Source organism: Pinus tabuliformis, chromosome 1_1 (assembly GCF_031772625.1).
Source record: "Pinus tabuliformis cultivar Carrire ecotype Pingquan chromosome 1_1, CPIR1, whole genome shotgun sequence".
NCBI lineage: Eukaryota > Viridiplantae > Streptophyta > Pinopsida > Pinales > Pinaceae > Pinus > Pinus tabuliformis.
This window is the reverse complement of record NC_142297.1, coordinates 751,858,099-751,881,519: the sequence shown is the minus strand read 5'-3', so window position 1 is coordinate 751,881,519 and position 23,421 is coordinate 751,858,099.

Below are 23,421 nucleotides of genomic sequence, written 5' to 3'. Positions count from 1 at the left end.
CTTAATAGCCTAAAGCTCTGATACCACTTGATATGAAAATCACGCGTGAGTGATCTCAGTTAATTAATTAATGAATGAAGGTATTACAGACTCATGTTTTGGTGTGTGTCCATGTCATTTTAGGAAACGAATCAATCATATTGCAAAATACATGGACACTGGAACATGGAAAATAGTAAGGGAAACATAGTAAGCAAATACAAGAACACAACACATTAATAAGGAGTTCACCCTATTCTCCAGGGCTACGTCTCCGATCCAGCTTTTAGTGGTGGCCTTCTTTTATTGTGTCTTTAAAGTAGAGATTTACAATGGGGAGCTCAACTTGAGTCTCCTGAAATAGAGGATGCTTAGTAGGGTGGTTCTTGGATTCCCCAAGCCACTACAGTGCACAGACTCTTCCTTACCAAGTCTCGACCTCTCTCGTCTTTAAGGGGATGAGTCCAATCTAGTACTCAGTTCCCGATAGATATCCTCACAGGGATCGCTTGAACCTCTCAAGCCTTCTGTCTGCTCGATGTTGCCTTACACTGCAGGTCAGCACAGCTCTCTGTTTTTCTGCCTCTTGCTTCACTGTCTCTTTCGTCTCTTTTTCCACTATTTTTCTTCTCTGGTTCTTCCTTGTTCTCTTTTTTGTCTGTTCATGGCTTAAAGCCAATTTGTCCTAGACTATTTGCTTCCTCTTCCACCCCTTCGGATCGCCTGCTACTATTCGCTTGGAGTTCCCTGCCTCTGCATCATCGCCAACATCTCATAGGGAGATGGCCACTTGTCCTCTCACGAACTGCGCCAGCTCTTCCTCAATAGTTTTGTATTTCAGTTACACTGTGGAATGACTCATCCGCCAACTCGGCGGTCAAGTCGGACTTCAGACTTTTATGTGTTGTAGCTTATTTTCTCTTCAGATCTGGTTTCTCCATCAAGCACAATCTCCACCGTCAGATCTGGAGCCCCCAGATCCTATGATGTTCACTATTATTTCCCGATTGACTTGCTCGACTGTTAGCCCGTAATGAGAGACGGTTTTCTCTCTCATCCGCCGGACACACGTCATGCAATGTATGGAATCGCTCATTCTCTGCCTAAATCCGCTTACCGCCAAATATGCCTCTGATATTCTTCCAGTTTTAGAGCGCGGGACCCGCCTTTCACTTTACCACTTTTTCCTTATGGTTCCCTGGCTTCCCATGCAACTGAGCGCTCAGGGTTTTTCCTTCTTGAGGGGTTTTACCTAGCGATCGCGCATCAGAAACGGCCTCTGTTTTCTGATCTGGACTTCCTAACTGCCAGTTTGCCTCTTGCGTGGTCTCCATGGGCCTCAGTCAGTGTGCTTTCACCAAGGTCTTCGTCATTCCTTGCTGGCTACAAACTGCCACTGTCCATAGGTCTTCCTGATAACTTCTTTGTTCATAATTTTTGAAGTATGTCCTGATCTGATACAGTCATAGCGCTCTGCTAGTTTTCACAGATCCAATTCGGATCAATAGGACCAAAGCATTCTGGCACAAGAACAGAGTGTTCTAGTCAAGGAACGAATTTTTTCTAGTGAAGGAACGGATTTGTTCTGGTATAGAAAGAAAATTGTCATAACATAAAAAAGAAACTCACTATGTTTTCGTAGTACATGAATCACAGTACAGGAGTAGATCTATTTTTTGAATCTTTTGAGTTTTGCAATTGATTTATTGAGTGGCATGAATTCTAAGTTTATTTATTTCTTTTAAGAATTATTTTTCTAGTAAAGTCTTTGACTATTATTTCCTGAGTGAGAGTCCAGTTTCTAGAGTAGTGTGTGGTGTCATTGTATTAACTAGTGGTGTGAGCAATTTCTACACAAACTAGGGTTTTGTTTTGCAGGTTGTTGAAGCCTCTCTCTGGAATTTTCAGTGTTGCAGATCCAAGTTTACAAACTTCTAGATTGAAAATTAAATGTTTGGTATTTTATTACACCCAATAACCTCCCAAGTGATTATTAGTAAAATTTAACATTATATCCCAAACCCAACAAGGAATCTTTAATGTGAAATCCTACAATTTGAGTATCAATACAAAATTATTTCCTTGTTCTTCTCTTATTCTGGTGGACATGTATGGAGTGTCGTTCGAGTGGGTTAGCAGAGATTGGAATGTATGAAAATTCCTCATCCTTAGCAACTATCTTGTGCTTCTTTCGTAGGTGGCTAGATAACTACTCATCATTCATAATCTACAAAAATAATTTAAAACAATCCATAACATACTAATATGCTTCCTAAGAATATCTGGGACTCCTTATAAATAACGAATATAAGAGGAATCCTTATATTTAAGATTTTCAATTCCATCCCTATAATATTCTTTCTACTGATTAGAAATTGTAGGACATCTTAGGGGATGTAGGTTGTATTATAGTTGGTTGTTTAGAAGTGTCCTTATCTTCTCCACTCCTTTTTCCTCCTCTAGTAATTATATTAATATTAGGAATTTGAGTTGATTTAGTCCCCCTAGGTTCTTTATTGATTAGATTTTCTCCTCTTTTTCGATTACACTCTTCCCACTCAGGGATCATTTCAGGACAATCCTTTATCTTATGCGTATTTACTCTATACTGGGAACACCAAGGCCTTCTAGGTAATGGAAAATAGTGTGAAAAAGTTCCTTCTTGATCACAATTATAATGACAAATAGACCTCTTCCTCTAGTTATTCCCCCACATGAATTTCCTCCTCCTCGTCCTTGAGGATTTTCATTAACTCTAAATCCAATAAGATCAAGGCAATCAACTAGAGAATCCAAAGCTCTACACTAATCTGTATGATGAGTTAGAGACCCACAAAATTCACAAAAGATATTGTTTGGGATGTTTGATTATTTACACAAAATAGGATAAAGACAAGGTGGATGGCCAAAAGTATGACAAATCTCACAGTAGTCTCTTGTAGACATACCTTGTTGGTTGGGGAATGCATAAAATTGAGTATTTCCTTGATAGAGATCATTTGTACCAACTTGAAAAACTCCAGTAGTAGGTAGAGGTTGAGTTGGTCCCATATGCAGAGTATATGGTCCTGCACCTCTCAACCTTAGACATTTTGTAGCATGATGCCCCTCAACATGACATTAGTGCACCATACTTGAGGAGGTAAAGATCACAATGCATGCATACCCTTCAATATTTCTATCAAATCACTAATCTGATGTTGAATTCCAATGAGGGAAGGATCGCTAGAAGCATCACATCGCCTATGCTCATGAGGGTACCCCACCATATATTTCTCAAGTGCATCTGCATCGTATCAATCTTTTTCTGCGTTAACGGGATTCAAGTTAACAACAACAAAGCTTTAATGAACTAATCTCTCTAGTGATTAGGATTTATTATATAACTTAATTTTCTAGTATCATCCTTAAATTGCTACATGGACTTCCAAACATTTTCTCCTTCATGTTGTTTAATATCCCACAATTTTGATAACTCTTGGTGATTTATGCATAAGTTTAAACTCATGATCACTTCATCAAGAGTAGGGTTTAGAAGCAAATAAAACCATCTAATAAACCTCTTGATAACCCTCTCCCTCAAGGTAGCTTAGAACTCAACAATCTTAGTAGCATCTAGCATTTTTCTAGCCCTGCATATGGCTTCACAAAAATACTAGTGTTGTTCAACATCCTCATTCCCTCATCCTAAAAATCCAGGGTATCAAGTGAATGATCCTACTATGTTACATACCATTACAAACTGACCAGGAAGAATCAATATAAATACTTGTGAACCAAGTTGTGAATATCCTTAGGATCTTGAGTGGAAACCATCACCAAAAACATTAGAAGTGTCTGTTATATATGCACTATAGAATTTCTGAAATTTTAAGGTCTTAATTAACTTCAAAACAAAACAATCAGGATTATGATAAAGCACCATGGGAGGGTGACGGGTGGGACTATCTAGGTTTTTAACCAATGGACTATTACTTGTGGTAGATATATCATCTTCATAAAATAGTTGATCCATCACAAAGTGAATCTCATCATCGGGAGGGGTGTTTTGCTCAATTTATTCAACTAAAGGTCTGGATACTTCTTCACTTTGTCTGACATGTGGGGAACTCCATTGTTTCCCTCCATCTTCCTGGTGACACTACTTCCAACACCTCCTATTTGACTATAATTTGTGCCACTACCAACTCCCATATGCCACAATTCTGAACTGCTCGACCCTCATATCCTCAACTTTGGACTATTCAACACCTCTCTTATTTGGTGTAACTCTTTTCATTGTCTTCAGATTTCTCACAGCTTTTCCCAGCATTCATCAACTATTTGTTCCCTTCTATCTGCTCTCAATTTTCAAGCCCTCTGGAACTCATCTATATCCATTGCAAAAAGTCTCCATCTTCTGCAACCAACTAATATCTCACCCATAGACCCTACCCCTAGTACTTAGGGTTTTAGGTTGCTATATTATTTTCTTGAAACGATGGAAGGTTTTCATCAACCATCAAAATTTTAATACACAACAAGATTTCCTTCAATAATATTCCTCACAACCCGAACTTGAACACTGCTTAGGCCTTAGAGAAAGATTGATCATATTATATAACAAGTTCAACAATATAACTCTCAAAGGTTGCTTGAAACCATAAGTTGAAAGATCTTGTCAACTCAGTATCCAACCTATGCAACTCAGTTGGATCAACAGTAGTCTAAGTTCCACATAGTCTACGACAGTTTCCAACTCCCGCTTTGATCTTCAACTAATAGAACCCGTTATGAAGCTCTTCAAAACTATTGCCCCAGAATATTTTGTATTGATTGCAAGCAGGTTTTTCATATAAAACCTCCTCCTTGACCCACTCTAAATTCTTCTACTATAATTGTGCTTATTATAAAATAAATGATTTAATATTCTCATACCACCAATCCTAAATATCTCCTTTAAGGATCCTTGACACCATGGTCTAGATCCTCTCAAAAATCCATTAGAGAAATTTTAGGTCTAAAGTGGGTCTCCTAAGAAACATTATAAAATAATAGTGCAAATAATAATATAATATTAGATTGCATCATCATGTTTTGGAGGAAAAAAAGATGAAACTACTTTTCCAACTTGTATTTTCAATATCTCCGTATGATTTTACTCAGATTTCAACTGGGAGCACTCATTGGATGTGGAATTTAACTTTTCATGCAAGGAGTACCCATGTTGCATACTTTCGATGACCCTACTACATGAAAAATGTGAAAAACATGGAAAAACATGATTGTAATCACATTTTTTCATGTATTTCATATGTTTTGTGTAGTAGGGTCCATCGAAGTATGCAACATGGGTACTCCTTGGATGAAATTTTATTTTGTATCCAATGAGTTCTCTCGCTCGAAATTTGAGTAAAATCATAGGGTGATAAGTTGAAAATATGAGTTGAAATAATAGTTTTTTTATTTTTTAATCTCTTAACCTTTTTACTCCAAAAATGGTGAATCATCCCCCATGTTTGACATCGTCATATTGAATCCTATTGGTTCTTATAAAGTTCATTTTTTTATAAAATTCTGTTTTGAAGCCCATTTTTCACCTCAAAATTTCTCTATTGTCAAGTCGCCAAAGGATAACCATTTTTTAGCACAAAATTTAGAATGGAAAACCCAGAGTTTTAACACTTGTTTCCAACAAATATTTCTATCGTAGTCTAGCACATCACCCACATTTTCACTTTCCATTAAGAGATAAGCATATCACCTTAGGAATGTCGAGACACAAAAGAAGTTAAAGGGATCATTGAGCAGGGTTGAGGAATAACTCAACAATCATATTATTCATTATGTAGACACCATATTTGTCATTGAAACAACATTTAGAGTTAATGCACCAACTAGAATAAAAATATTCTACATCAACAAATACCACACAATGCACAAAAATGTAATCTTGAAAATCCTTTAAGAGTCATTTGAATAATGTTCATTCCAACACATAAAGCACAGAATCATTCCCCACAACACTTCATTATATTATCAACCAGGATAATTACATTACTGATATGAAAAACGACATAAGTTCTTCATGACTTATCAACATCAAATCATAAACAAAATTACAATGTTGAGAGCTACTAATATATTCAAACTTCAATCTGACAGCATCTCAGCATAGGTTATGTAACAACCTTGGGTCAAAGTTTTGTGTAATAAAGGATAATAAGGGAAAAATAATACCAATGTTGTGGGATACATATTCCAAGTTGAATTATGGGAAAACATTGTAGTGGGAATCACTTGTGCTTTAATAGTGGCTATGGAAATTGGCAATGGCAAAAGAGAAATAATTGGCATTTAATTATGAGAAAAAAAGAAAATAGGATAAAAAGAATATGAAGAGATACAACTATGAAAGAAAGATGAATTAGAGGAAAATTGATGAAAAATGAGACATTAATGATAAAAAGGTATCCGAGAAATAATTCACAACTTCTGTGAATTTAGTTGTTAGCTCTCTTAGACTCTTGCACAATTATATCATTCTTGGAGCACTTTAACATTCACTTGGATTTGGAGAAAGGAAAGCATGCAGAAAATGTAAAGAAAATGTAAAGCAAAGGAAAGTGGAGGAAAGCAAGGAGAAGGTTGGATCATAAACCTCATCAGGAAGATTTTGTAGGTAGCAAGTTGTATGTGTGATTTCCTTGCTTGGATGTGAATGCATGGTACATGAATTTGTTTATTTTTTTCATTTGTTTTCATGGGCATGGGTTTTACTTGGTTTGATAGTGGTTTCAGCCTTGTCTTACCATTTCCTAGATAGACATGGTGTGATGGGATTCATTCTTGGTTGAGCTTTGGATTTCTAGAATATTTTGGATCTGTGTGAGGTGGTCTCAAGAGAATCCCAAGTGGTGGGGGTGGAGATAGGTTTTCTCCTGGAATCCCTCAATAGGTGGGTGGAGACATGAAAATCCCTCTAGGTGTGTTGAAGGAATTCTGAGGGATCTAAGCTTGTTCTGATTTTGTGATCCAGAAACCAGTTTAGGTGAGATCATAGTAGATTGAGGGTGGACGTGGTTTAACATTTGGATTCTTTGTTTGGTTATGTTTTCGTTTATCCCATGAGACCTCACATTCATGCTTAGAATATGGCATGGGGGTGATTGGTTGAAGGAATGATTTGGTACAGTCCAATATATGGTTAGGTGGTGCGTGGAAGTCCTTGACTTGGGTTTCTTTTGCATATTTTAATACAAATGGTTTCCCTCATTATGATTTATGAGCATATGTACTAGGTTTTACATGATCTTATGGTTGATTTTTCACGGTTCCTATTCTGATTATGTGTTGGTTATATGCATGGTTGTATGATGTGCTCTAGCTATGTATCTTGTTCATGATATGATAAATATTTCAATGGTTGATGAATGCATGGGATAAAAAGTGTTGTTGCATTTACTTGAGAGGTAATTAGACCTTCTTGGTGATTTTGAAATGCATTTCATGAGTTTATGATCAGATATGCATTCATGACCTTTAACTTATATGTTTACCATATGTTTGAAGAAATGTTTATCGTGTACTAGGCACGTACTGGTTCAAATATTATTCAAGTTTTGAATGGTTGGCATTGTTATCATCATTGTCATGATTCTGGAAAGCTATAGGAAGTTATGGGCAGTGGTCTAGATGTTATTCTGAAAAAGTGGCATAGACCTCACGACTGCATGCATAGAATAGGATTTTTTTGTCACAATAATTGGTAGGCAAGCTTGTGTGTGTTGTTGGAGCCTCATGAATACATGCGCGGTGTGTCAAGGGTGCGGTTGGGGTGTTAGGTTAGTGAAAAAGTGTCCCAGCTTAGGGATGGACCACCTATGGTTGCTGTCAGACTACTGAGTTTTCTGTAGTCTCTACAGGATGTCAATTTGTGTTTGAATAGTTGGTCCCTCTTCCATAACTAGAATTTGGAGGTCAGGTCATATCTTAGTGACACTCAACTCATGTTTACCCTATAGAGATTGTAAAGGTTGGGTAAATATCAGAGGAGGAATTACAAGGTGTATAAGAGTGGGTTTTGTTCTCTTTTCGTGATATCTGATACTAGAGGGTGGTATCAGAGTTTGGTTGCAGCACTGGACCTTGAGCTAAATCTATATAGGTATGCATGTAGGTTGATTGTATATGTGCCTAATATGCATGCATTGGCATGGTTACAATTATCATGCATGTGGTTATCATTGTAGTTTTGTATCATCATATATGTTGTTGATGTAGATATGTTGATATATATATATATATATATATATAGATAGATATGGGTTGACTTTTGCAGATGAGATAGCCTCCCCTATGATACATTGAGGTATGGTTTGACTATATTTTCTATTTAGTTTACCTAACATGGTATTATTATAGGAGGAAGAAGATCAGAGATAATGAGAATAATGGTGGATTACAGTTAATGTGACTCTCCTTATAGATCAATTGAGCAACAAGGAGATTAGTATTCTCCTTGTATAGAAGAAACGTTAAGAAGTTTGAAGGCAGAAATCAGAAATTGCAAGGAAAATAATAACAGGTTGATTGAGGCACGAAAATGCTTTCTAGATCTCAACAAAATAAAGTCACATTTAATGCAGTGATCCTTCAAAGCCTATCATATTTGTAGAGACATGGATAGTTAAGGATTATTCATGGGCAAGAGGAAACGACTAATGGGGCATATGATAGTAGGTATCGATTAGGATACAGGTTGGACAAAGATGATGCAGTCAGAGGAGGGAGATGGTTGGACACACCTGACAAGAGAGGTAGTGCTTATGAGTTATGTTCTAGTTTTGTTTCATAGAGACATCATCATTTCCATCATCCTTATGGAAGGAGTGACAAGAAGTATTTTCCAGAGAAGTTCAAGAAAGTCAAGCCTCCTACATTTGATGGATATATCAAAAATTAGAAGATGTGGAAGTGCGGTCTCTTGGCATGAGGAAGTTCTTCAAATTGCATGACTATTCAGAGAACATGAAAGAAAGGACAACCACCTTTAGTCTCAAAGGAAGAGTAGATATATAGTGGTAAAATTTGGAGAATTCCATAGGCATTAGAGAATAGAAGCTAACTTGGAGTGAGTTTGAAATACTCTTCAAAAATAAGTAATTGTCTAAGAGGTATTATGATGGAAAGGCAAAGGAGTTCTATGAGTTGAAGATGGGTTCCATGATAGATGAAGAGTACATGGCGAAGTTTCTAGAGTTGTTGAGGTATGTTCCCTACCTCAAGCATGAGAAGACAAAGGTCCAAAGGTTCATCAATGGATTTCCCTTAGCATTTAAAGATCATATTGAGTATGATAAGCCTAAGTCATTAGATGAATCCATGAGAAAATTAAAATATATTTATGAGTAGTTAAATAATAAGGCTCAACTTAAGCATGATTTAAAAGGGAATGATAAGGCTAAAGTAAATGGCCTCAAAAGCGAGGAAGACCTCATGATGTAGGTGAGGCAGAAAATGTGGCTCCTTACAAGAAGTTTAATGCAACTGAGAAGGTGCATGGATCTTAGCCTGGAGAGTAGCGAAAATAAGGTAGTGGAAAAGAAACAATGCAGTCTCAGATTTATGGTAAAGACGATCATAAGAAGGATTGCCCATTCTACCAAGGTGGCAGAACACATATCTACAATGCTCATGAGGCACCGATAGTTGGGAATGTTTCTTAGAGCATTCGTTGGATCTATGTAACACTTGATAGTAGGTAGGAAGACCATTGGGCATCCATTATTGAGGCGGAAGGTAAGATTTGTGATCAAGTTGTTTCCATTTTGATTGATCCTCGATCTAATTAAAGTTATGTTACTCCTTACCTGGTGGATAAGTGTGGCTTGAATGAAGAAGTGCATTCAGAATATTGATTGGCGTATTTGGCTACAGAGACTAAGAAAAGAGTTCATCATTGTGTGAGAGCTTATGCATTTGAGTTAAATGGTACGCCTACATAAACACATCTAAATGTGCTTCCATTGGGTTCATATAGCATGATTTTGGGCATGGATTGGGTTTTTACTCATAAGACCAAGATAGATTGTTATGAGAAGGCCATTGAGTGCCTTGATGATGATGGAGAAAGACTTGCAAGGAAAAAATAATCCTACACCAATGAGAATGGTTACAACCCTACAAACTATGAGAAGTTTCAGGAAAGGTTGTGTATTGTTTATAGTACATTTTTCCAATGACAAAGAGAAATATGTTGAGGATGATGAATCCCTGAAGAGGAATCCTATTTTGCAGTAGTTTCAAGATGCATTTCCTAAAGAGATCTCACCTCATATGGAAGTGGATTTCTCTATTGAGTTGGTACTAAGAGTAGTACCAACATCAAAGGCACCTTAAAGGATGAGCACTCTAGAGTTGGTGGAATTGAATTTTCAGCTTAAGGAAATGCTTGATAAAGGATACATAAGGCCGAGGGTATCACCTTGGGTTGCATCAATATTGTTTGTGAAGAAGAAGGATGGTACTCTCAGGCTGTGCAATAGTTACAAGCCTTTGAACAAGGTGACCATCAAGAAACGTTACCCATTGTCATGAATCAATAACTTGTTTGATAATTTGAATGGAGAAATAATGTTTTTAAAGATTGATTTCAAATCAGGATATCATCATGTGCGTATCAAATAAGAAGGTATCTACAAGACTACATTTCATACCTAGTGTGGGCACTATGAGTTTGTGGTGGTTCCTTTCGGTATTACTAATGCCCCATCCACCTTTATGTGCCTAATGAACAATGTGTTGCGTAGTTACCTAGACAAGTTTGTAATAGTTTTTATTGATGATATATTGGTATACTCTAAGAATGAGGAGGAGCATGCAAAAAATGGAAGTAGTGTTTAGATTGTTGAGAGAGCATCAGCTGTATTCCAATCTTATCAAGTGCAATTTCTTTTAACTGCAAGTTCATTACTTGAGGCATATTGATTCCAAGGAAGGTATAGTAGTGGAGCCTCAAAATATTAGAGCTATCATGGAGTGGCCATCTCCTAGAAATTTGGATGGGGTTAGATCATTCATGGGACTTGTAGGTTATTACATGTGTTTCATCAAGAACTTCCTAAGGATTGAATATCCTATCACATATTTTCTTATAAAAGGAAAGAAGTTTGAATGGACTAAGGATTTTGTAGCTAGTTTTGAGTAGTTGAAGCATTTGCTTAAAAATTCTCTAGTTTTGAAGATTCCAGATCCTGATCATGAGTTTTTAGTGTATACAAATGCTTGAAAGAAAGGAATTGGTGGATTATTGATGCAAGAAGGCAAGTGGTATGATATGATTCAAGGAATTTGAATGAGCACGAGAATAACTATGTGACTCATGATCTTGAGTTGGAAGCTATCATTCATGTAATGAAAATGTGGAGCAATATCTTCTTGGTAGGAGGTTTATTATGATGAGTGATCATAGTGGAATGAGGTACATGTTTTACAAACCTAATAACAATTCCAGGAAATCTATATGGTTTGATATCCTCAATGAGTTTGACTTTTAGATCAAATATATCAAGGGAAAGGAGAATAGGGTTGCAGATGCTCTCAGTATGAGAGTGAAGGTAAATCATATTTCAGTTGTGACCTCTTTATGGGACATATTTACATGAGAATATATTCCATGTAGGACAACATGATGATAGGTACTAATAATTGAAGAAGAGGTTACAACAAGGGGGTGAAGGTGAAAGACATGAGGAGCATCACCTCATAGCAGATGGCTTGGACAGATTCGAGAACATGATCTATGTACTAAATAATAGTGAGTTGAAGAAGCTCATATTAAAAGAGTTTCATGTCAAGCCATATTCAGGTCACCCAGGATATCAAAAGACTTTGACCATAGTCAAGAAGTTCTACTATTGGCCAAATTTGAAGAAGGAAGTGGCTGAGTTTGTTGCTAGATGTTTGGAATGTCAAGAGGTGAAAGATGAGTGTAAGCACCCAGTTGCTCTATTACAACCTATTCTGATTCGAGAATGGAAATGGAAGTTCTTTTTCGTGGACTTCATTATCGATTTTCCTCTGACATCCAGACAACATGATTCCATCATGGTTGTGGTTGACAGGTTGAGTAAGGTAGATCACTTCATTGCAGTGAAGTCTATGAATTTAGCTATTGAGGTAGATCAGATCTTCATTAGGGAGATAGTTAGATTACATGGTGTTCCCAAGAAGATCATATTAGACATAGATGCTAGGTTCACTTCTAGGCTTTGGAAGGAGTTGATTCTAGGCTTGGGAATAGAGTTAGCTTTCAACACGGCTCTGCAAATAGATGGATTAACATAGAGGGTCAATAGGATTCTTGAGGACATGTTGAGGATGTATTTTATGCATCAATAGAGGAGGTGGGAGTAGTATATTCCACTTGTATATTCTCTTATAATAATGGGTATCAAGAATACTTGAGGATGAGTCTATTTGAGGTTCTTTATGGGTGGATTTGTAATACTCCTATATCTAGTGAACAGGGTGTTGATTCGAGTGGACATGCTGGCTGAGATGGAGCTTGAGATGCAAGTTATTAAGAGGAATTTAAAGGTAGCACAGGATAGGTAGAAGAGCTATGTGGATTAGTGTAGATAATTCAAGGAGTTTCATATTGGGGAGCATGTGTACTTGCACATCAAGCCCATTGAGAGGATTTCCTTGAGTATTAGGTTATGTTCCAAGCTGACACCTCAATATTGTGGGAATTTAGAGATCCTTGAGAGGATTGGACCACTAGCCTATTGAATTGCATTGCTGCCACATTGAAATTCCATGATTTTTTCCATATTTCATTGCTTAAGAGATATTTAAAGGATGTTGACCATGTGATTGATTGGTATATATTGTTTGTGGAAGTAGAGGGAGACTTCCAACTAGAGCCTTAATGCATCCTACAATAGAAACAACTCATGCTCCAGAACCAAGTAAAAGAAAAATTTAAAGTGTAGTGGAATCACTTTGGACCCATTGAAGCTACATGGGAGATGGTTGATCAGATGCAGGCTTTGTATCCTTAATTATTTTTTGGTTGAATCAAATGATTCTTTTGTATATGTATATATATGGTTGTAAATATTGCATCTAGTTGTGTTATAAAGATCCAATAAGTGGTATGTTTGTTTTTATTTTCAACAATATGTCATTGTAAATACTACATCGAGATAAGTTATAAAACTCCACAAGAAATATGTTTTATTTTCAGTGGTTTGTTGGTCATAGGTGTCATAAAACATTGAGGTCGGTGTTCCCTTATGTGGGAGGGGTTTGTAAAAACCCCTTGCTAAAGTTTCATGTAATAAAGCATAATAAAAGAAAAATAATACCAAGGTCATGGGACACGTATTCCAAGTTGAATGGTGGGAAACATTGTAGTGGCCATCACATGCAGTTTAATAATGGCTATGGAAATTGGAAAAGAAAAAGAGGCAATAATTGGCATTCAATTATGATAAATAAAGGAAAATAATCGAAAAGGAAGATGAAGAGACACAAATATGCATGCAAGGGAAATTAGAGGAAAAATGAAGAAAAAGGAGACATCGATGATAAAAAGGAATCAGAGAAATAGTTCACAACTTTTGTCAATTTAGTTGTTGGCTCTTTTACACTCTTTCACATTTAGAGAATTATTGAGGAAATTCAGAATTCACTTAGATTTGGAGAAAGGAAAGAAAGCAAGAAAATGAAAAAAAAGGATAAGAAACGGAAAGTCAAGGAAAGCAAGGAGAAGTTTGGATCAACAGCCTCAACAAGAATTATTTTCAGGTAAAAGGTTGCATGTGTGATTTCATTACTAAGATGTGACTGCATGGTCATGAATTTATTTATTTTGTTTCAATTCCTATCATTGGCATGGTTTTTTCCTGTTTTGACAGTCGTTTCAACCTTGCCTTTCCATTTCTTGGATAGCCATGGGGTGATGGGATTCATTCTTGGTTATGCTTTGGATTACTAGAAGAATTTGGATCTAGGTGAGGTGGATGTAAGAAGATCCCAAGGGTTGGGGGTGGATATGGGTTTTATTTGGGAATCCCTCAATAGTTGGTCGAAAATATGAAAATTCTCCTAGGTATGGTGAAGGAATTCTGAGGCATCCAAGCTTGTTTTAGTTTTGTGATCTCAAGAGAAGTTTAGGTGAGATCACAGTGGCTTGAAGGTGGAGGTGGTTTAACCTTTGGATTCCCTATCTGGTTATGTTTTTTCTTATCCCATGAGATCCCTTATTAATGCTTGGAATATGGCACGAGGGTTATTGGTTTAAAGAAAGATTTGTTTCAAACCAATCTATGGTTGGGTGGTACGAGGAAGTCCCTCACTTGGTTGGCCTTTGAATATCTTAATACAAGTTTTTTTTATCATTATTATTTATGAGCACATGTACTAGTTATTAAGTGATCTTATGGCTGATTTGACATAGTTTTTACTATGTTTATGTGTTGTTTATATGCATGGTTCTATGACGTGCTCTAGCTATGGTTCTTATTCATGATTTGGTAAGTATGTGAATGGTTGATGAATGCATGGGCTAAAAAGTGTTTTTGTAGCTACTTGAGAGGGAATTAGAACTTCTTGGTGATTCTCAAATGAAGTTAAAAAGTATATGATCATATATTCATTCATGCCCTGTAACTTATATGTCTGCCATATCTTTGATGGAATGTCTATCATATACTAGGCATGTACTAGTTTAGATATTTTTCAAGTTTCATATGGTTAGCATTGTTAGCATCATGTTATGATTCTTGAAAGTTGCAATTAGTTATTGTTAGTGGTCTGTAGGCTAGCCTGAAAAAGTGGCATAGAACTCACGATCGCATGCATAGACCAAGAGGTTTTCAGTCACAACCACTAGCAAGAAAGCTTGTGTGTGTGGTTGGATCCTCATGACGACATGCACAATGTGTAAATGGTGCAGTTGGGGTGTTAGGTGAATGAAAAAGAGTCTTGGATCAGGGATTGACAACCTATGCTGGCTGTCAGGTTCCTTAGTGTTTTATAGTCTCTAAGGGATGTCGGTTTGTATTCAGATAGTCAACCCCACTTCCATTACTAGAATTTGGAGGTTAGGTCATGATAGTGACACTGAGCTCATGTTTACCCTGGAGAGATTATAAAAGTTGGTTAAATATGGGAGAAGGAATTACGGGATATGAAAAAATATCTCTCATGCTCGATCCTTTTGCAGCTTTTATAGAATTTTTATCAACCTCACTTGCTTAATTTGGTCTAACTTAACCACTTTGATCTCACTTGCCTGATCTGGTCCATTATGGAAAAACTGAGTACTTTGGTCCACATCGATTTGATCCTTTAAAAATCTAATGCACATATCCTCCTTTTACGTCTTCTTCTAACTTATTTTTGTCACTTCTCTTTTCTGTTCTTGGGTTCTAGCTGGTTTGATCATTCATCTTGTCGCGCCTAGTAATATTATTTGTGGCCATTTTATCACTAAATATTAATCAAAAGTTTCCACCATCATTACCAAAAATGAAGGACCCAACATGTTGATATAACAAATCCGATCCACTCTTTTATTTTATAATGGTTTATCCCTTTTTTCTCCAACTCAACAAATTGGAAATGGAGATAAAGAAATTTTGATGGGAAAGAGAGAAATATAATAACAAAAAAATCAATCTTGTTAATTTCAAAATTATGAGTGCACATTATAAAATAGTTGGATGGGGCATAAAACATCCTTTACAAGGGAATATTCCTTGTGCTACAAGATCATTAGGGATGCCATACTCTATGAATAAATAGTCATGTAAAGAAATATTTTTAAATAAAATTCTATAAATGAGTAGAAAGATTGTGCTTGATGGCTCTTTACCAGAAATAGGTATCCTTGTAGTTTTGTAAGTTGTTTACTTACATATTTCAATACCAGCTCTCTCGGATCATAGGGAATTAAAAGAATATCACATTTTGGTCAACCATACCCTCTTAGTGCTAACATTTATTTAATATTAGGACATGGATTTTAAGGAAATGCATTTACCATCTATATGTTCTATTGAGATGTAGGAAAACAAAAATATACAGCGGATATGATGGGAATCACTTGATATATTAACCCGTCTTAAGGATCAATACAATTTCTTACAAATCCATTTACCTGAGAAACTTTGTTAGGAAAATGTTGACAAAATTTAAGGAGATATTAGCTAAAATGATGATTTTATTATGTTAAGAATTTGTATCTAAACAATATGATGGAATATGAATTCCACCTACCATTATCAATTTGCAAACAAATTTAGAGTAATAAATAATACTGTAAAACTCAATATTTTTGTTGGGTTATACTATTGGAGAACTTATAGATAATAAAAGAGATAAAGAGAAGGGGTATTCGTAGCCCCTATAAATTTTCCTCTATCATGATACAAAAGAGACATCAATAAACAAATTTCTAGGATATCCCTTCATTTACAAAACACTATCCATTGTTGCATTAAATATGGGACACACAATTTTTTTACAACACGTTGGATGGAATTACTGTTAATTTAGTTAAAATTATATAGGAAATATTGCAAGTTCCTAATGAAAATATATTGGATTACTCTTCCAATATTCTTTGGATCCCTATGCTAATAGTTATTTATCTTGAAAATAAATTAGAATTCATAAAAAATCAATTACGCCTAACATGATGAAAATCCTAGAAAGAAGTCTTTTATAGGAAACAACTTTCTCAATTGGTATTAGGGAAGTAAAGGATTATACATTTGAGGAAGGTATCTAGGAATGAATAAAGTATATTCTCTAAAATAAGTAATTATGATACATACTTTTGATCCAATATTCAATCCAAGAAAATTGATGAAGATTAAGATTAGGAGATGGTTAATTATAGCAATGGGAGATAGTGAGGAAATAATAAACTTTTTTTCAATGGGAGGAAAAATGGAAGCGTAGGCATGGTAAGTGGAAGGTAACGCATATATGATTCGAACATAAAAATTGATGTTGAATTCTCTGCAAATTTGAAAATTCCATATGAAATAAAATAAAAGTAATGGGAGGATATCAAATACTAAAACTACTCAATGAGCAAGGCGTGAGAGATTAAAATATTATTTGATGATTCGTTCATAACAATCATATATATTTTGCATCAAATAATCCCTTAGGGTTGAACCATATCAATACATTTCCATATAATTCTAATAAAGTTTAAATATTCTAACGCACGTGAATTCCATGAAGGTTTACAATTCTGCAATGGTAATGTAGATTATCTAGGGAATATCATAGTGGAAATGTGTAAAGGACATATTGATGTAAACTTTGTTGCTTCTTAGTTCATACCTATCATGCATCCAAAGAATTCACTCAGGTTAAGGTCCAATGAGTCCTCTAGACATGTGGGACCAACAAGGTTGATCACAATGGAAGTGACCAACTTACAACACTTTACTTTTGGAGTATACCTCTAACGGTTATAATTCTTATTCACATGTGAGACTTATTATGATAGAAAAATTAACATTCATTATTCAACACAAGTATAAGTCCCAAACCATTCACTAACATCCACATCTAACAATAATCAAATTCTGAATAAAATTTGTGAAATATAAAACATCACATCAACATAAGACAACTATGAAACATGAATGTAAGCGAAGATCATCGGTTGTCATTTCAAAATATTTATATCAAAATATACTGCAAATATAAGTTACATAAAGATATGGGCCCTTGACCTACTCCAAAACACAATAGTGAAAAATACACCTACTTCCCCAAACCAAGTCCAAATACAACACAAAGTCACCTCACCCTAATCTAATCTTTCGTTGCACGGCATGAGCACAAAGTTCCTGAAAGTAGACATGCCAACTACTAAACTTGGCCTAGACTCATCCCAAGCTACTACTATAAATAAAAATTGATTCGAATTGGAAAATTACATTGTTTTTCATCCATATTGATGCTTTCAGAGTTAAAAAGGTGGAGGAATCAACCCACAGGACCCTTTTTACCAACAAGGCCCAGTTTGGAAAATTAGGGTTTGAAACCTTCTCCTAGCATTTTGAGGCATAAAAGAATGTTTATTGGAGGTAAATTTTACCAATTTAATTCCATGCCTATTTCTCTTATTCTACACATAGAGACCTTTCTAACAGTGCAATAAGTGTGTCAATTGCAGTCCATATGTGAAAGTTATGCCACTTAGAAATTGACCTTCATGTTTTCACCACCATAACTTGAGAGGATGCAATGTTAGCCCCATTATTCGTGGAAGAGGTCCTAGCCATGTGATTATGCTAAAAAATACTCTAGAATATTCTATATTGTAACTCCGGATGAGAGTTGAGGTATTCAAACCTAACCATTAGTAAGCTATCGGGTTGTTTTATAACCGGTTCACTAGGAATAACATGTATTCCATTATTTCGAGTGCATTTGTTCCATGACTAAGAAAAAACAGTCAAGAGGGTTTTGATATAGAGCACACAAAGAGAATTTTTACATTGTAGTATCCCACTTTCCATAGGCCATACTTCCTTGTACTCGTAACCATATTTCCATTGAAACAAAGTGAGCAAAGTGACTTCACTTTCTAGTTGGGTTTTTCTCTTGAAAGTATTTCCCAAGTCATATCATACGCCAAATGTGTGTGTGAGATTTTACTTCACTATTATCTATTTTCTGCATAATTTTAATTTGCATTCATATGATATTAACAATAATCTAGAGATCTATAAATCTAAAGAGAAAGAAAATTGTAATAGTTTAGAATTTCATATCTTAAATATAATTTTATTAGATTTGTTATGATGAACAGCCCGGTGTAATATCCAAGGAATTTTATGGATAATATTGGGACTAGAGTAGGTTTCTTTAGGTATATTCTCGAGATATTTAGGGGATCTAGATCGGCTAGGCCAAAATTCATAAAACCCTAATCATGGCCAACGAATCTGTGAACAAGAAGTTGCGGGTATAAATCATCATGTAAATCTCCTCATTATTACCCTAAGCAATAAGCTTAGGATATTTAGAAAATATGGGAGTTCTAATGCAAAGGAAAAATCATAGGAGGCATGAGGAGATCAATAAGAAAGGGAGAATTGGTAAAAAAAAATAGAACTCGAAAAATGTCAGCCGAGTTCAAGTGCCATGAATCCTTCATAGTCCCTAATAAAAATGGAAGTGAAGGTTGATATTAGGTCATCCCATGGAGATGTCGACACTCTGAAGATAAATCAATGGTTTCATCAACTGGAAGTGTATTTCAATGTCCATCAAATTGAGGATGTACAAAATATTTCATTTGTGTGGTTGAAATTAGAATGTCATGCCCTAAATTGGTGGGAAAACCACATGAATAAATTTAGGATAGAGGAATAACCTTCAGTGACTAAGTGGTAGGACTTCAAAACCATCATAAAGTCACAATTTCTCCCTATTGGATATGAAGAGCTCTAGTGGATCTAGTGGCAATGCTTCAAGAACCATCGGGGGCAATGCATACACGAGTACACCACAGAGTTCAAAAAGATGGCCATAATGATGGGTATCTCCCCAAGGAATCCATATGTACTCCTAAAATATTTGTGGGGTCTACACCACAATCTATGGGAACGAGTGATGAGGTTCAAGCCCAAATTGTTGGACAAGGCCTATGTATAGAAACAGTACCTGGAAAACATAGGCCTAAAGAAGGGAAAATCAAGTAGATCAAAGTATAGGGAGAAACAAAATGCTTCTAAGGAAAGAAGAATAAAAAATTGGAAATGATAAAAATACAGTAGTCAAAGCACACCAGTGCAATGATCCCAACAACCACTCCAACTTTGACATTCATATAGACAAGAATTGTTGGATGTTACATCCATAGCTTAACCCAAAGAACAAAAATAAGTACAATAAGAAGAATAATCTCATGGCCACTAATTTGAGCAACTAATTTGAAGTCAAATCAGACATGGATGAGTATCCTTTAGCAATATGAAGAGAAAGAAATGACCAATATAAAGATATAGGTAAAAAATACCAAGATTGATGCTTTGTTTGACTCGGGATCATAGGAAAATCTCATTGTGACAGAGCTGGACAAAAAGTTTGGGTTGGAAGTTTGAGATCTTCCAAGCCCATATCCATTGGGATTGGTAAGTAATCTTGTGGGGTTGAAGGTAACAAAATAGTGAAAATTTATAATTTCCCTTAATGTTTATTTTATTGATGAAGTAGAACTAGATGTGGTTCCTCTTGATGTATGTGGATTCGTGTTTGGGAGTCCCTACATGTACATTAAAGATTCAATATTTGTGTGGAGAGCCCACCATTATCATCTCACTAAGGATGGAAAATTAACAATCGTCAATACACAAAGGAAAGCTAAAAAAATTTGATAGTAAGTGCAACCAAACCAAGAAATTGATCAATTCTAGCAAGAAGTAATTTGTTTTGTATTTTTAAGAGAAAACCAATCTATAGAATATTAAGTAAGAGGAAAGGAATAATTGGAGGAGTGTACTAAGAAGAAAAAAAACAACTAGAAAATTAGTTATAGGAATATAGGGATGTTTTATGGGACCTTAAAGGGTTTCCACCTAAAAGGGAAGTGGAGCACGAGATTTGGCTATTAACAGACTCCCTATTTCCAAACACTGGGTTGTATACGAAGTATGTTATAGATGCAAGTGAGTTGAAGAAATCATTGCAACAACTATGAGAATAGGGTCACCCATAATCATTTTTCCAAAGAAGGACGAGACTTGGTGGATGTGTATAGATTATAGTGCATGAAACAAGATGACTCTTAAGAGTAGGTACCCCCACCAAGGATAGTTGATCTACTGGATTAGTTACAAAAATAAAAATACTTCACTAAGCTAGACTTAAAGTCTGGATATGACCAGGTTTGAGTTAGAGAAGAAGATATGTGAAAGATCGCCTTCAAAACTAGACATGGTTTGTATGATTGATTGGTCATGCCACTTAACCTATGCAATGCATTGGATACGTTTATGATATTAATTAATGATGTGGTGTGCCATTTTATATATTTATTTGTTATTTTCTATTTGGATGATATATTTTTTTATAGTGCTACCTGTCCCGGAGCACATCTCACATTTGACAAAGGTGTTGGATACATCAATGAAGCACCCACTGATAGCAAATCTCAAGAAGTGTGAGTTTGCACAATGATCTTTGGTGTATCAAAGATATGTGATACATGAAAGATAATTGAAGATAGATCATGCCAAGATGGAGGACATCATGAAATGGTTGGTGCCTACTAATGCATTTGTGGGTAAGAGTTTTGTTGGGGCAACACATTACCTAATAGAATTCATAGCCTTATTTAAAGTGGTAACAACATAGATCCACACCATAACAACATTTGGCAAGAGCTTTCAGTGGAGAAAGGGTCAGCAATGGGCCTTAAAGGACATAAAGAAGAGAATCAGTCAAGCACTAGTTATGGAATTACCAAACTTGCAACAACCTTTTGAAGTGGAGTTAGATATGAGTGGGTATGCTATGTGGGTGATCCTGATTCATAGAGGAAGGATTGTATGCTACCATTCTAAAGTATTTCATGGGGAAGTTCTTAACTACCCTACCTACGACAAAGAGCTTTATGCCTTGGTGCAATATTGTTAGGTCCCTATACTACTAGTGTAGCCCTTTATTGTTATTAGTGAAATCCCACGTATTGTGTGGTTGTGCCCATGTAGTCCCTATTTGTTATTATTTTGCCCCATAGAAGCCCACTATTACTATTGTTGTGCCCTTACATTATTATTATTATTATGTTGGCTCTAATTATATTGTGACCCCTTAGACTCTTATATATAGAAAGGAGGTCTTGTCATTTGTATCATCTAAGAATTTTTCATTTGTGTAATGTAAAGGAGTTTTCCTCCTCAAAAAGGATAATTTTGAAGTTGTTGATCTATCTTTTCTTATATTTTGTGAGTTAATTTCATAACATTTGGTATCAAAGCTTTGGATTCTATGGTTTTGCTACTTCAAACAAGTCATCATATAATTTTAGGTGTAACTTTCTTTCTACAAAGTTTCAGAAGTAGAAATTAACACCCATTTGAGCTGAAATGTTGGCGAACCTCATGGCAACATTTTAGATCTTTTCTAGCTATATGTTCAATGATATGAGCTGAGGAATTTAGGGTTTGTGTAGGCTCCATAATTCCATCACAAACAGGTCATCGTGGAATTTTCACTATGAATTTGTTTCTATGAATCTTCAGAAGCTAAATTTAAAACCCATTTGAGAAGAAATCATATGGAACCATGTGTACAAATTTTCTATCTTGGTTTGCTATATTTTGAGAGATAGAATCCAAGGAAGAAAGAGTTTTTACAGGCTCCTGAATTCGATTGCAAAAATGTGACGTTGGGAAAAGCATCATAACTCTCTCTCTGAGCATCAAATTCAAATTTCATAAAAAGTGATAGAAACAGGATGGACTGTAGTTTTTTGGGTATCATTTTCAGGGCCAAAAGTAGAAATAGTGATACATGGCACTTCATACATGTTCGTTCTAATGAACCTGTCTATAATCAGGTCATTGTGGGAGATTAGGCATAACTCTTTCTTGGAGAATCCAATCTCAATCAGACTCATGGGTTGGAAAGAGGATGTAGAGGGATACAAAACAAAGGAATGTCAGAGCTTGGAGTCTAAAATTACAAAGTTACAATCGTTCCAATATCGAGCTTCTAAAATCAAGAAAATAATGACTCGAATAAAGAAAATAGAAACATCAAGTAAGCAAAATTCGATGAATCATTTGAGTAATGCAATAGAAGCTAGGATAAATGTCTTTATCTATGGCATGGAAGCTAATATTCATGGTTTAGAAGAAAAATTTAAAGGCAACATGGAATATTTGAAGAAAGACATGCAAGGTTTGAATGAAGGTGGGACAAAGTTGCTACAAGAAAGGCTTCCTGATGGCAAAAAGGTACCAGAGGAAACTCATGATGGGAACAAAAGAAATGTTAATCATGATTTCATAGAATCTAACGTTGGATTTAGGATCCACCATATTCCAAAGATAGATATGAGGAATTTTGATGGCAAGGATCTGGTAACTTGGATACTACATATGGAGCAATATTTTGATCTACATGATGTGCAACCGCGACAAAAGGTATGTACTGCATATTTATATTTAGTACCAAATCAGTTTGTATGGTATAGAGCGATTCGTTCTTGTAAACCACTTTTCACCTGGTCAATTTTCACAGATGAAATGATAGCACATTATGAGGATACAAAGAGCAATACCTTTTTTAGCCAATTGATAAATCTCAAACAAAAGGGTTCAATGGCAGAGCACATTGAGGACTTCCAAAAATTGACTATAAGGGTAAATGATATTCCAAAGAAGCATAGGGTGGAAGTCTTTATAAGGA